Genomic DNA, 15050 nt, shown 5'->3' with positions numbered 1-15050 from the left:
TAACCCAATCAAAACTCCTCCCTGTTCCTCCAAAATTAAACCCCCCAGATCCCAGTGGCTTCAGACAAAAATTGGCTTTCTTCCTTTCTTCCAGCCAAGCCCCAAACTGCATCACAGGGCAAGCCCAGACACCCACTCTTCCCTGAAGGGCACCAAGGAGCTCAATTACTGCAGCAAGTCTGAAGGACACAGTAGCTATGCAGTGGAATACTCAGCAAGTCATCTTTTTCCCCAAAGACACTTACGAGAAAACTGAGGCAGTAGAGATGTATTTCAGTTGAAACAGTACAGCAGTGCACGTAATTTGAAAGGCTGCTCAGCAGCTCATCATGCCAGGAAGAAGAAATTTTCCTTTGGCTCAAACTAAATTCCTTGCTCTTCAGAGGTACTAAAGAGTAAAGCTTTTCCTCTATGGTCTTATTAACATGTAAAGCAACTTAAGACCATCCATTCTGATCCCCATCCTTAAGTGCTCTGCTCAGCTAGAGGTGCATTTCACCCACCTGACAGCAAGAGCTCCAGCTCCCTGAAATCTTTTCAGCTTGTTCAGAAGCATCCTGCACAGGCACTGGCCTAGATTAAGAGTGCAGTTATGCACACACGAATGGTGTTGACCCACTTCTTGTCACATCATCTTGACTACTGAGGACTGTGAACTCCGTTTTATGAACAGCACCTGAACAAAAGCCTGTGTACATACATGAGGTCTTACGAATGCCCATTCACTGTACAGGCAAGGAATGAAAATAATCATTCTGTTATTTCCCATCATTACCCTCCTCTCGCCAACCCACCCACAGACCCACTGCATGCCATCACTATTGAAATACCTTTCACCAGCAGTGTTGGGCTCCTATTTGAAGCAGATGCCACCAGACACGGTGAGTTAGCTAGCACCAGTGGGCACAAGCGTGGTGAACTGAACATCTTTCCAACACAGACAGGAGAACTCTTTAATATTAAAGGAAGCAAAAGCAGCTTAATATAGGTTTCCCTCTACACAACGACAAATAATTTCAAGACACTGTTTCCCCTCCCTAAAATATACTGCAGAGCAAAGTAGAGGGTCTGCTTCAAACCGAAGTCAAACATGAGGGCAGTTTCTCCTTCAGAAGCATTTTTGGGTTTTACCTCTCCAGCTTACAGAAGTAGTAAATAATTCCTGGGTACAACGTAAAAAATAAGACCCATCCCACCACAACAAGCAGCAAGGTTGCTGTCCAGGACATTAAAGTACCCCTTATATCAAGGGCACATTTCATGCTTCATCATTGTAAAGACAGTCGTCTACAGGATTCTTAATGCAGCTCATGTGGAGGAGCAGTGAATGGTAAAAGCTGAGATGTGCTGAAGGGCAGAACAGAGGTTTTACAGTTCATCCTGCAGGCACATACACTGCCTAAAATTGCAGTATAAATGTAAAAATAAAGAAATTTATCTCATCTAAAAGAAAGGAATTTGTCCCACTGTTTCTAAATCGCCTGTGCTATTCCTCTCTTGAAGAGAGCATGTATGTGCACAAAAGGCAACCTTCCAGCTTCATGTTGACAGAGAAATTTTTAAAACGTAAGCAAATCCAGGAGTTTTGCTTCTAGAATAAGTTAAACAAGGCAAAGGTTATTGCATTTGTGCTCCCTACTATCATCATGAAACTAGGATCCTTGTCCCATCCAAGCAAGCTGATGACCTGCTGAAGACTCAGTTAACTCCAAGCCAGGCAAGATCTATACTAGCAAGCAAACTGCACCAAGCCACGATAAACCCTATAGACCCAGGCTAAAAAAATCAGAATAACTGCTGATTTCAAATGTTATTTTAAAATGTGATACAGTGGACAGAGCACTGCACAGAACTGATCAAAAAGTCTTTGTGGCTTATTCTTTCACAGACACAACTTGGAAACACTGCTCTCCCACCTGTGAGTTTCCTGCTCTTCATTGCACAAAACTTAAAGTGTTGGCCTAAACACAAGTAGTAGGCTGCCAGCTCAAACCATGTTTTGAAACTAAAGTTAAAGCTATGACAGACTTTGCAATTATAACAGTCAACCACCAAAGTGCAGTAAGGAAAAGCGTTACTTCAAACTTCAGCGTTCCCAATGTGACAAAACAAAGAGGTAGCAGGTATCCTCTGGTATTTTCAAGTTATATAGAAAGGGGAACAAAAGACCACATCCTTCCTTTTCTGGCTCCCTGTCCATATAACCCCCTGTAAGATTTTTGCCACAAGAGTATCGCAACACGCAGCTGTCAGGCAACACACACAGCCCTTCACACCAATGCCCTGAAGCAGAAGAGCAGCCGGGTGAGAACAGAGCTACGTGTCTGTGCATAGCAAAAGCAAGAGCAGCTGCCCTTCTAGAAATCACCTTTGAAAAGAAGTATGAGCCTGGTCTCTTAGGGTGAGGATCTGCACTCGCATCACCTCACCCAGCTGCTGGGGTCACAGAAAAGCAGTCCTGGTCTCACCACAACCCTCCTGGCTCTGCAAAACCTTCTCTTCCCTTCCGCTGGTACCTGCTCACATGCAACTGTACAACAGGCTAGACGAAAGACTTCCCCAAAGATCCAGCCAGAGACACATCTGTAAAAACAGCACTCCTATTTAAAGGCAGGTGTAGAAGGGAGAAGAAATATGTCCCTTACTGTTTTTTCTCTCTCCTGTGTACACTGAATGTCTTTGTTTAAGCATTTATCATTACAAAACCCTCCTGTTTTTCATAGTCTAACTAAGACCAACATGTGTGGTGTTGGTGGAAGAGCAGTCAATCGACCACTAATTGCATCACAGCCAGGTAACCAAACCTATTTTCATGCCATGCCTTTTGGACCATGCCTCTTCTCCTATTCCATTGTGCAGGGGGAAGTTCTTTCATTTCAACACTAGTCAATAGTTCAGGAGACACAAGTTCAACTTCTTGCACCACTACAATTCCCATGCACTCACAGATGACCCATTTATTTTCTTGTGCTTTTATTCCCCATCTGCAAAGGAAGGTGTCTTCCCCACAGTGGGAAGACACAGCACCTTTCCTTCAGCACAGTTTTGACAGGACTGATATAATGAAGCATGCACAGAGATAAGCCTGACGAGAACAAGCAAGATGTGGACAGAGGAAATTACCACTGAGAAACACAGTTCTAGCCAGATAATTTATCTTACTCCTAAAATGTTTTTCCCATCAAATTTGCAGCTTTATGTTCAGGTTAGCATGGGACCGATTCCCTTTCCACAGCTGAAACCTCCCATTGTCTGTTAAAATTAAGCATCAAAACCCCCAACTTACATGCACTTTATGTAAATACACAAGAGTCACAGGCCCTTTGCAACATGTTAAGCCGCAAACCATACTTCCAGTAATACTCCAAGCACACACCAGGTCTGGCCAAGCCAGAATACATTTTACACTAATCACTAAATTGAAAAAGAATTAAGCACATTTTTTCCGAAGTTAGACAATGCATGTATCTTGCTCTTTGACGCTTGATTTTTCCAAGAGCGTCAGGATGGCATCAGCTGTGAGTTGTGTCAAATATGCTCTTTTTGTGTACTTAAGACATGCAAATAGATGCAAAGTTGAACAGCGCAAAGATGTCAGATACAAAAATGGCTCAGCAGAGACTCTGCAAAGCTGAGCAATGAAACTTGCTCTATTTAAAACTATCATGGTGCCAGAACAGCCTTAGAGTTGGCCACATGTATTTAATACTGTTAACTGCATACAAAGATAACAGTTTTACTCAATAAAATCTTTTGTTGTTGTTGAAACTTTGATGGAGCCAAAATTCTGCTAAAGCTAATTCCTGGTTAAACAGTTCCACACTTCCTCCCACAGCTAGCAAAAAGGAGTATTTTCTTCTATCTTCTTTCATTTTTCCCTTTTCCCCAATTTTTAGATATTTTCCTGTCCTTACTGATGATATGAAGGGCCGTTCTCAAAAACAGTTGTTTCTCAACATCCTGAGCATGGCACTATGTAAAAACTGAGGGACTCCCCAAACCCCGCACTACTCGGTTTCTCTCAAGCCTGGTTGTTCCACTGCGTGACTGTCAAACAATCTGCCACTTCAGCAAATGCACTGACCATAGCCAACACATAACTCAGCTTGTAAAGAAGAGGCACGTGCATGTACGAGAAAGATCTCCCAACTGCAGCTGCCACACAGCTAGCTCCTCACTTACCCTGTCACCCAGGAGTGCTGTAGGGGTCAAAACAGTCTCAAAAGTTTTAAACGCTCAAGGGTGAGCTGGAGTTCTGAGAAATTATCTTAATTTTGAAGACAGAAAAAAAAAAGATGCTAAGACTGAAAAGGAAAGAAGATAGTAACTTAAGGGATGTAAGAGCTGAAGCAGAGGACAAAGCAAGTGGGAAAGCATTTAGAGGACCTGATAAGATAACTCTCCCACTCCTTCCTCTTCACTTTTTGGGAAGCATCAGCAACCATGTTAATTAACAATACTTAGGTGCTGGAAGCAAAACAGCAACATTACTCTTGAGCATTTGGGACTCTGAAAAACAGAAGTGACACTTCACCTGCCAAAATCATCCCTGGCAAAAGTCCACTGACATCAGTGGAATTACACCAAGCATGAAATTGGCCCACAGTTGCTTGAAGACAATAAAGGCTTTGTTTTAGGAGATATGGGGTGTTTGTGGTTCTTTTTAATAAAGCCCAGTAAAGTTTTTTAATGTCCCTGAGCAAATATTGCTGACAATAACTGAGCAGCTATCACATTCATAGTATATGCTGTCCGTCCATATATTGCTAGGAAAACATCCATCAATAAAGCAAGAGATTCTCAGCATTCTGCTGATATCACAGGGAGATCAAAGACTGTTTAAATGCCTCTCAAATTGTCCCCAAGATCCACATGCAATTATTCTCATCTTTAGAGACATTCTTCCACGCTCATACTGCTCCGCCAAGTCAACAAAATTTAAACATCCTCATTGGTGCTACAGGATTTAGCACACACATATATGTACCACAATGCAGAATAGCACTGCTGCCAGAGAGTTATTCAACAATACTCCCACCACAAACTATACACAGCAACCACACTATGCTCACACAGAAGCATCTCTTCCTCATTTTGTTGCATTTTTGTTTGACTTTGCGAATTCTCAACAAAACCCAAGAAGCTCACAGGTTCCCACCTCTCTGTTGAGTTTGCTACAAGCGCGCCCTGAACTTCTGGGACCAGACTCTGCTCCAACGCCAGCCACGGGCATACACTGCAATAACACAGTATCGATACATGCCAGAACTCATGAAGCCATGAAAAAAATCCAGCAGAAGCAAACAAGTAGTTTAAGCTACACAGAGCTCCTGTGTTGTGTCCCTTCCCTTTGTGAACCCTCAAAACACACTTATCCATGCAGTCACGCCGGCCAGCCAGGCTGGCTTTCAACCCAACCTGTTAGGAAGAACTGGATATTGGTACTCTCAGGGCCCTCGAGGGAAACTGACAGAGCCGCAGCAGGAGGGCCGGCCGCAGGGTCAGCGCAGGCCCTCGGGGCTCGCCGCGCTCCAGCTCTTACTCTTTTCATAGGTTTGTAAGGAAACATCCACTGTCCGCATCAGAAGTTCAGCTGCTCTGAATTCTCATTTCACAGGGCAGGACATATAGGAAACAACAGACATATCTATATATATATATTTATTTGCTGTTCCTTTTCCACCTCTTCCTCCTACCCACCACCACACACCCCACCAGGCTGCACCCACGGACCCCGCCGGGCCGCGCCAAGAGTCGCCAGAGAAGCTGCCCCCGCCGCACGCCGAGGCGCCCCGCCGACTCCCTTCTACTTTGCCCCCCCACCATCACCCCCTTTTGTTTTTTTCTTTTGCAGCGCCACGGTTAACTCGCCGCGTCTCCCTGATGAAGGAGCAGAGACGGAGGTCTCCCGGCGGAGCCCCACGGCCCCCTCCCACCAGCGGCACCCCGACCCCCGCCGTCCCTCACACCGCGGACCCTCAGCGGGAGCCGCCTTCTCTCAGCCCACCCCACCCCCCCCCGGGCTGTCCCGTCCCTCCCCGCCGGCGCCGCGCCTTTGTGTGAGGAGACACAAAACCTACCTCGCCGGGGCGGCTCTCCCCGCCCGGCAGCGCGGGGGACGAGGGCAGGGGGACCCTGAGGCGCCCGGCGGGAGCAGGGAAGGAGGGAAGCCGGCAGCTGCCCGCCCGCTGGCTGACGGACTGACTGACTGGCTGGCTGACTGACGGGCAGACTGCCCGCCCGCCTGCCCGCCGGCGCGGCCCCGCCACACGCGCGGAGCCGGCCCGGCCTCGCCTGAGGGGAGCGGCGGGGCGGGCCGGGGGCGGGCCCGCCGCTGAGTCACCGCCGAGGCCGGCCGCCCGCCCGCCTCCTTTGTTGTCAGGCGTGGAAAAATCCGGGCTGGGGGGGCTTGGCTGGTTGGAAATCCCGAGAGAAACGGGGGGGAAAGGAGGGGGTGTGGAGGCGGCGGTGAGCGCCGTGCAGCCCTGCCGGAGCGGGGCGGGGGGCTGCAGCCAGGCCCGGCCGCCCCGCACGGGAGGGACCGCAGGCGGGGTGCCCGAGGCGGTGGGCCAGCCTGGCTCCTCCGAGTGCTCCCTCACCTGCAACGGGAGGCTCCCAGCTGCGCCTTCCTTTAACTTGCCCCGAGCGGTTTCTTCCCCCATTCCCGGGCCTGGAGCCTCGTTCCCTGTGGATATTTCCACTGGTCCGTCTAGGAATCAATGTCCCCACTCCGGGAGCGAACCCATACAAATAAAAGCCAAGGAACCCACGGCCGGCCAGCCAACGTGTGCCTCAGCGTGCCCCAAAGTCTGTTTGGTATCAAGTGATACCCAATGGCAGCATGACCGAGGGCTTGGGACACAACACAGCCTGGACAGACCTTGGGAATGAACACACACACAGGAGAAAAAAAAAAAAAAAAGTCCTTTGGGGATGAAATGTGTATTTATACATTGGTGTGCATACTTGAGTTGAATCAATTTCTTTCATACATTTATCACTAGGGTTATTTTGCGTCTCTTCAGAGTAGATGACTTGAATCACAGCAAAGTGACGGAAGCAACTTGAGTCATCCCAGGGATGGAAAGCGTCAGACTGATGTGAGGAGCTCAGTAACTTGAGGAGCTGAGCGTTCAGTGTCGCTTGGGCTGCCTTTCCTTCCAAAAATTCCCAACCCCAAAGAATCCCTGTAGGAAGGATGTTGGGTTCTCAGTAGATGGTGCTGTTTCCGCCAAATCTGTCCTCAATAACCCACTGCCCCAGCATGGCAAGAGGAGCCAGTGGGTAGAGAGAAACATGTTTTCTGCAGGGCAGGGCTGCAATCCAGAGTGCTCGTTTGTCCTAAAAGACTGCTCAGGTCTTTGTGTGTGGCTGTTCTTTCACTAGGAAAAAAAGGCAGCCCGGGTGAAACCTAGCAAATGGATGAAATGCAGAGCATGGGTGGCCCCTGTTAGTTCTGGTTCAATTTGAGTCTGTTGCCGAGCACCGACATAAGCCATCAGAGCTATGCTGTGAACAACAGGAATGTTTTAAAATACTACACGTGCCTCAAAAAGTCACCTATGGCATGCCAAGTTGGACACCCATTTGTGTTGTCCATGTTCACAGTGTCAGCCCTGGTTACGGGCAGCTTCATTCACCAGGTGCTCTTTCTTTTACAGGAGTGTTGTGAGATATAGTTGTTCTGTATGTGGAGCCCATGGATACTGTATGGAGAAAAACCTCATAAAAATTGATTATTTTTTTTTTATTAAATGCAGTACAATGATGTGCCTAGATGAATGAGGGACTATAAATATCGAACAGTTCCCTGTTCCGTAAGCAGCCCTCCATCCGAAGCATGGGAGGGGGAAATGGTGTATGACTAGGGAACTGCAAACAGCAAAGAAATAGAATGAACTGCAAGGCCAGCAGGAATGCCAGATTTCCCTATCTTTTGCATTCTTGACCTTATGCACCTCCCCGTATCATTTCTGTGTGTAAGCATTAACCATTTGTATTCTAAAGATACTTTGTCATCCTTTTATCTCCATTGCCTTGGACACTGCACAGGCAGTTGTCCCTGCTCTGAAATCTGACACTTTACATCAGTGTTTCCCAACCCTTTCTCAGCTCAGACAACTATCTTTCTGCGATATGTACCATCTCCCAGCAGATCCTGCACATCCACACCTTTAAATGGAATGTAACACTTTGCAGAAGCTACCAAAAATTTCTGGGTATCTTGCCATGACTTGTCAAAGGAGCACAGGCATTTTTCATGGTGATAGTTACTTTGTTCCAGTGTTACATTTAGTTTAGGTGTGTGGTTAAGTGGTGTTGTCTTGGCCTTACCAAGTACAGGTTTAGCAAAGTCCCTCCCCACACTTACTGTTGGCACGTGTTCTGTGAAATGACTGTAATGCTGTGCAACTCCTAAGCTACCACAGCTGAACCGAGACTTGAAAACTATTGCTAGGCATAAGCAAGAAAGAGGAAAATCTGGGAGACACAGAAAGTTGAAAAGACTGACCAGGAACATATCTGAGGACCAGCAATGGCTGAGATCAACCTGTTATCCTGGTATCTTAATTGCTCACTCAGTGCCTCACACAAGACAGTGGTCAAATGACAGCTCTGAGTCAAACATTTCACAAGTAATTTAAGGGATAGCTTGTATCATCAGGTTGCCTAGCTGTGGTGCAAGAGCTGCTAGGTGCCCCAGACTCCTGGCTGGGGAGAGAGTGATTCAGCCCAGCTCAGCTGCAGCCCTTAAGGAACAGGGACACATTAGGAGTCGGTATCACCTCCCATCTGTGAGCCACTCAGGTTCCTGGCCTTCCTGTTTCTTCTTTAAGGCACAGTATATGTGCCTCATGGCTCTTACCCACATGAAAATTATAGTGCATGGTTCAAGCAACAAAAAAGTTTGGCCACAACTGCATTTTACTTATGACAAGCCTTCTTCCTCCAGCACTGTGGGTACCAAAACTCCAGAAAGCGCTTGAGAAGGCCTCAGGGGTCTGTCTAGATGAAAAGTGCTATATAAGTGTAAGATGTTACCATTTTATTTTAAATCAAAAGCAGTGTATTGGAATCCAAAAAATGAAGAAACTGGCTGCGCTTTAGAACAACTCTCAGGCAGAATGATGCACTGGAAATACTTAACAAGATAAATCCCTTTTTTATTAATATCACAGCCAAAAGTATATAGTCATTCTATTGTGTAAGTGTCATGGGACGTATGTAGTATGTAATTTGGCATTTTGGTATCTTGCGAATCAAGTATTATGTATTTTAATTGCCTGTTGGTGTTTGCATTTCTTCTCAGTCAAACTGCAGAATTAAAAGCAAAATCATCCTTTAATTACTCGAGTTGTCCTCTTTATGGGGTAGAGGATTGCATTTTACTCTGTGCCTGCACCATACCTGGCCTTTGAGTGTTACCATAATATTACCTTAAATAATAACAACAGTTTCACTGTGGTAGAAACAAAGTGGAATACAGAGTCAGCTGCTGTGGGATTCTGCTTGCTTCATTTCAGCTGTCTGAAAGCAGGCGTCTCGTCTGAGCAGGTCATGTAGGCTGGGGAAAGGCAGGTACCTCCAGAGGGAGAAGCATGCCTCCCACCTTCGGTGTCTGTGCTAGAACTGGCTTAATTGCTTCTGGAAGTGCTTCTGCTGGTTATACAAGGCAGAGGCCTGACAAGCTACAGCTAGATGCCTTCCTCAGAAATTCTTTAACTGCCTGTAATTCCTTTACCCAAAGTGGCAAAACAATTCCTCATTATCTGCTCCCATTTGTAAACAAGAGACGAGTGCTGCCTGTATACCAGTATTTTTACTCATAACACGGAAAAGCGCTGACTTACATCACAGGAGAATGTGGTTTTCCTTATTCCAAAGTAGCCAATTTAAATGGGGGAGGTAGGGGGTGGGGGTGTCTAGATTTTTAATTTAATCAAAGTAAATCAACCAGAATGCAGATTGCTATGAAGGTTTTTCCATACCATAATTCTGCAGAAACATCAGTTAAGTATCTGAAGAAACATCTGCTATGCACATAGATGTATAAATATACATAGGAGCTGAACAATATGACTTTTGAGTTTGAAGGGTTTTCTTTACACAAAGCCAGGGGCATAAAAGGGATTTCCTCTAAGTTTTCCTGTGTATTAATAATGAAGATCAGGATGCCACCTTTGTTTCCTCCGCTTCTGAGAATACAGTGAAAGGAAATGGTTCTGGATCGAATGACAAAGAGCAGTGGAAAAAAACAGACTATTCTCCACGCTGGCACTCAGAAGTTTAATTATCCAGCATGCTGCATCTTTATGGAAGAAGGAGACAGATAAATCCCATATGTTAATAGTTGGCCCCCTGTAGCTGACCTTTGGCTCAAATATTCCATATTGTGATTAATGTTGCACAGTTGGATCCAAAACATGCTCATTCCCCAGGCTGCAGGAAAAAAAAAAGGAGATTTAATTTACCTTCCAACAGCAGAATTTCATTTGATCAAATTTTTGGAGACCGGTTTTATCCCTGCTTGTAGGTTGGCCTCTGAAAAGCTGTTCTGCACTTCCTCGTCTAGGACTCTCAAGACCAAGCTTGTTGTATTGCCTTGACTACTGGCTCGCTGGGCAACCTGAATAAACCATTTTGCCACAGTTTCTGGTCTAGTAGAACAGCAAAAATAGCTGTGACTTCCTTGCTGACATGGTTTGATGTTTGCAGATACAAGACAATAAACAAGGTTCATCTTCAGACAAAATTAAATACTGACCTCTTGAATCTAGAGGTCTCACAGGAGGATTAGGTCAGAAAATCATAGCTGCACCTGGATCATGGTTTTCTGGACACCTTCTCCCCTAATCTTGCTGTTCTTATGTGCCATACATGATATTTGCCTTCTCATGTCATTGTAGCAATCTCAGATCATTCTAGTAATGCGAACTGTACACTGGCCCTGACACAAATAAGCAGGCCCCAAGATCTCTGAGCCTATGTGTCAGTTTGTTCCTGAAGGACACAGGATCTGTGGACACAATATGCATCCCATACATTACAAATACAGAGTGCATAGCACTCCATGGCACTTCTCTGGGAAATCAGATCCTCAAACGCATGGTAATAGGTGGGCTTAGAGTTGTAATGCAGAACATTTTAACAGTTTCAAACAACGTCACTGGCATCTGCTGTAGGCTTGAAGACTTGAGGTGCTGCAATTAATAATATCAGAATTCCTCCCGATTTGACTTCTCTAGAGTCAGGTCTAACACAGAAAGCCTCACCCGTAGCTAATTAAAGCCACTGCTAAAACTGCCGAGAGCCCTCAACTGAGTTCAGACCAAGCCCTCATTTCTGCCTTCCTCCTGGATGAAATGAAGCAGCAAAGCCTGATGAAGGCTTGGAAACTGCTCCTGCTCCTGTGGAGATCACAAGGAATTTTGCTTGGACTGGGCCTATAAAGGCATGCCCAGCTGTCTTCCCAGGGATGACACAAAAAGTCTATAAAAATACAGCTGTAATAGCTGGAGACACGGAAAAACGTGAGATGAAGCCTCTAAGGAGGTCTGTCTCTACCTCCAGCCAGGACACATCTGGACCGTTGTGCAGGCTGGGCAATTTTTTCCATTTCCAAGCTGTTTTATTTACCAAAGATGACAGGCTATTAGCTGTACTCAGGGTGGCTTATGGCAACTGGAGCAGACAATCTTGTATCATTTCCCACTAAAGCAAATAATCAAGTGCTCTTTCCCCCATGAAAGATAGACAGATATTCTCCGTGCTGTGAACCATAAAGTACCTGCAAATTGCAAGTAGCCTTTTTTCTGTCTTTCATATAGTAACGATTGTGCTCCAAGGACTTTCCACGGGCCACATACACACTTGCAGAGGAACATGCACATGGATCCAGACTCCACAGCATCTTCTATCACAGGATCTCAAAGTGCTGGATAAACCTAACAACTGTAAGAAATCAATAACCATGCCATTTCCATCATGTCCAACACCAGAATATATAAGCATGTCAAATTTAGAGATGAAAAACTACAGATCTTCATTTTCCGAGAACTGCCAACTCTAGCGGAACTTAATGGGAGCCTTAGAGATCACCACACCTAAAATAAAATGAAAAAAGAAAACAAAACCCCCACATCACACCTGATGGCATTTGATATTTAAAAGCAGAAAGTTTAATCTCTAGCTGTTGAGTTCCCTGTATTTCTATGTGGGATTTCCTATGCAGAAATCCATGAACACCGGTCATGCTGTGCCAAGCAGCAAGTGTTGTGCGAGCTCAACATCTCAGAACTTCTATGCAAGGTCTGCAAAACTGGTGTGTATGTGCATAGCATGCTCAGATAGTTTTGAGTGTGTCCAAGTCCTCTCGTGTGGGCAGATTAGCTCTGTTTATCATACGTTAACAGTTGCGGAGCACCTAGAAATCCTTAATATTATCTAAATTGCTCTGGTTTTCATAAATTCCTGGATAAACAGAAAAAGCCACAGGAAGGCAGATGACTTAGAGAAGTAGTAGAGCTGATAGAGACATCCAAGTCAACACACTGGGCTAGGAGCAATCCTGAGAACAGGAGTCAGAGCTCCTGGTTCTCACTACCCCAGTAACAGGGCAGCCGCACACTGGAGTGCATCTCCACCCCAGAACGGGTTCAGGTCTGTGATCTGCATGTGACATCTCTGGCTGACTCAGGTATGTCTTAGGGAGCCGCACCATGAAATTCTGCCTGCAGTATCTCTGGCCCTGCATGCTACTAGGACTTCTGGGGTCATTCTTCCTGGGGAAGTTGTGCTAAAATAAGTTCAAAGTCTCTCTGATTCTTTCTCAGTGAGTCATTTGTCATGGGAGTGCTTGCCTTGGTCTTCTAGGCACAAGGGGAAAACTGGGAAGAAACTGAAGAGACAAAGTAAATGAGAGCATCCCAGGGGAAAGCAGAGCCATAGCCTGCACTTCCAACCATGGCTTCAAAGCCAGGTGACGGTGTATTGTGTACGATCAAGATAGAAAATATGGGGAACACTGCACCAGAGACTTCAACAGTGGGTCGTGAAGGCACAGTGTGAGCACCGTAAATCAGATTCAGCTTAGTCTTATGAAACTGAGTGTCTAGTCACCAATTCTAATATAAATAGTAAGAAAGAGTAATGACAGCAAAACAACAATTAGCAGAAACAGGTTTTCAACGTTTTTCCTGGATTCCCACTTGAAATAAATCATTATTCTGTCCCTAACTCTTTGTTTTTATTGTCCATCCCCTGTGGTTTAGTAACCAGCTGGCATTCCTTATAAAGAAATCAGCAGGTTGATTGAGGCTGTGGCTACCCTGAAGCCCTCTGAGGTTTTGTTATTGACTGACCATATCTTAGATAAGGTCGCCAGTAAATTATAGCTCTGCTTAAGAGCATCTGCCTCAGGGCTGCTTTTCCCTCATTATAAAACCTGATCTAATCCTGCATGTCTCTTCAATTATTGGAGAGTACAATTCAAGAATCGGCTTCCCCAGCGAACACGAAATGAGATAAACTATTCCTAAGTAGGGTAAACATGAATACTCAAGAGTGAAGCTAAGCGTTTCCAGGCCAGTCTCCTGATTTCCATGTGGTTTCCAACAGAATAACCTATCACCACTCCTGTTAATGCTGACTGTTATTTCACCACAAAAATGAGTTAAAAATTGGATGCCCACACACCTGCCATTAGAACTATTTGTATTTCTGCCTGCAAGAACCACGTGTGTGACAATTCAGGTGGCAAAGCTAGGAAAGCTACTAGATAAGTCACTTCCTTTGGACTCCCCAGTCTGCTGCAGAAAGCCTTGAAGATGCTTTATCTCCACGCTGAGATACAGGAAGGACATTTAGTTTATGAGATCAGTGAATGTCAGAGAGCAAATGGAAAAGGAACAAGCTTATCTTAACAGTTTTGTACATTAGGCAGACAAATTATGTCCTGGATTGCAGGATGAGCTCAACACATCAGTGCTGATGGAGATGAGTTAGTCCAGCTTATAGCTCCGTGAAAGACAATATCTCAGGTTATGGAAGCATCCTACTGTACGGAATAAAACGTGAATAAAGGAGCCTGTTAGTGCTTCTGATGGGTCAGTACCTGCTCCAAGTTCCAGTAACTGAGACAACTGCCATCACCTTCTTGTGGCCTTCCACACCCATCACAGCACCAATGCCCAGCTTTGCAGGTCCTGCCTGAGATCTGGCCTATATTGGACCTCGCCTTTTGTGAGAACCTTTTCACTGGAGAAAGTGTTCAGTTCCATGTTGTCTTCATACAAATCTAAGAAGTATGTCTAAGCACTAGTAAACGGATTACTTTTATTTACAGCTTTGTATTTTCTTCTGGATAAATAGGAAGAAACAGAAGGGTTTATTGCATTCAGGGGCAAATGTGCATCTAGCAACAAAACTAATGGAACTGTGAGCTCACGCCAAAGTTATATGGCAGTTTGACTTGATGTAACATTAATGATTTATTGTAATTGTGCATTAAAACCCCAGATTATGTTTATTCCACAGCATTTCTTGCTATCTAAATGAAGTCTGTTCCTCACTCAGCTCCAAATACAGAGTGAATTTTGCCATCTCTGATGGGAAATGAACAAGCTGCCTCATTGCCGCTATCATCTGTATGCTGTTCATTAGATCATTAATTTATGCCAAGGAGGGCAAGCTAGATTGGGATGTCAGGTGGTGGAAGAGGAACACTCATTTGAGGACACAGTGGGACTGCACGTAGATAATCCTTCCTCCACCTCAGGCTACGCTACCAGCCCAAGGAAGCACTGTCGTGTGGACAGGCCTCATAGGATCCTCTTGGAAACTTCTTCTCTTCCACTTCCTTCTTACTGGTCATAGTGTAAAGATATAAAAAGACTAAGATCAGCTGCAGTGTGCAGATTAAAAATTTGTATAGACAAGTCTCTGCCAGTGAGCAAAAATAGATGCCCAGGGAATACTACAAGGAAAGGGGACAGATACCTGATACCCCAATCGCAGCCTCCAGCCACCTGCAGCAAGCTGAGCTGTGCGTA

At 45.3% G+C, this 15050-nt stretch overlaps 1 protein-coding gene across 3 annotated transcripts in view; it reads right to left on the bottom strand.

Moving 5' to 3' along the window:
- The window catches only part of FAM107B (family with sequence similarity 107 member B), a 62798-nt gene extending 56496 nt beyond the window's left edge, over positions 1 to 6302 (bottom strand). Inside the window, exon 1 of one of the 3 annotated variants that reach the window (XM_055807866.1) lies at positions 6081 to 6302. The gene's annotated coding sequence lies outside the window, so the exon portion shown is untranslated. The remainder of the gene's footprint in view (positions 1 to 6080) is intronic. The other 2 variants (XM_055807867.1, XM_055807865.1) reach the window with 2 other exon arrangements.
- Positions 6303 to 15050: the final 8748 nt, after the last annotated feature.

This window comes from Falco peregrinus, chromosome 6, assembly GCF_023634155.1.
Source record: "Falco peregrinus isolate bFalPer1 chromosome 6, bFalPer1.pri, whole genome shotgun sequence".
Lineage (NCBI taxonomy): Eukaryota > Metazoa > Chordata > Aves > Falconiformes > Falconidae > Falco > Falco peregrinus.
Note: the sequence above shows the minus strand (reverse complement) of the source record. Positions and strands in the feature narration are given on the sequence as shown.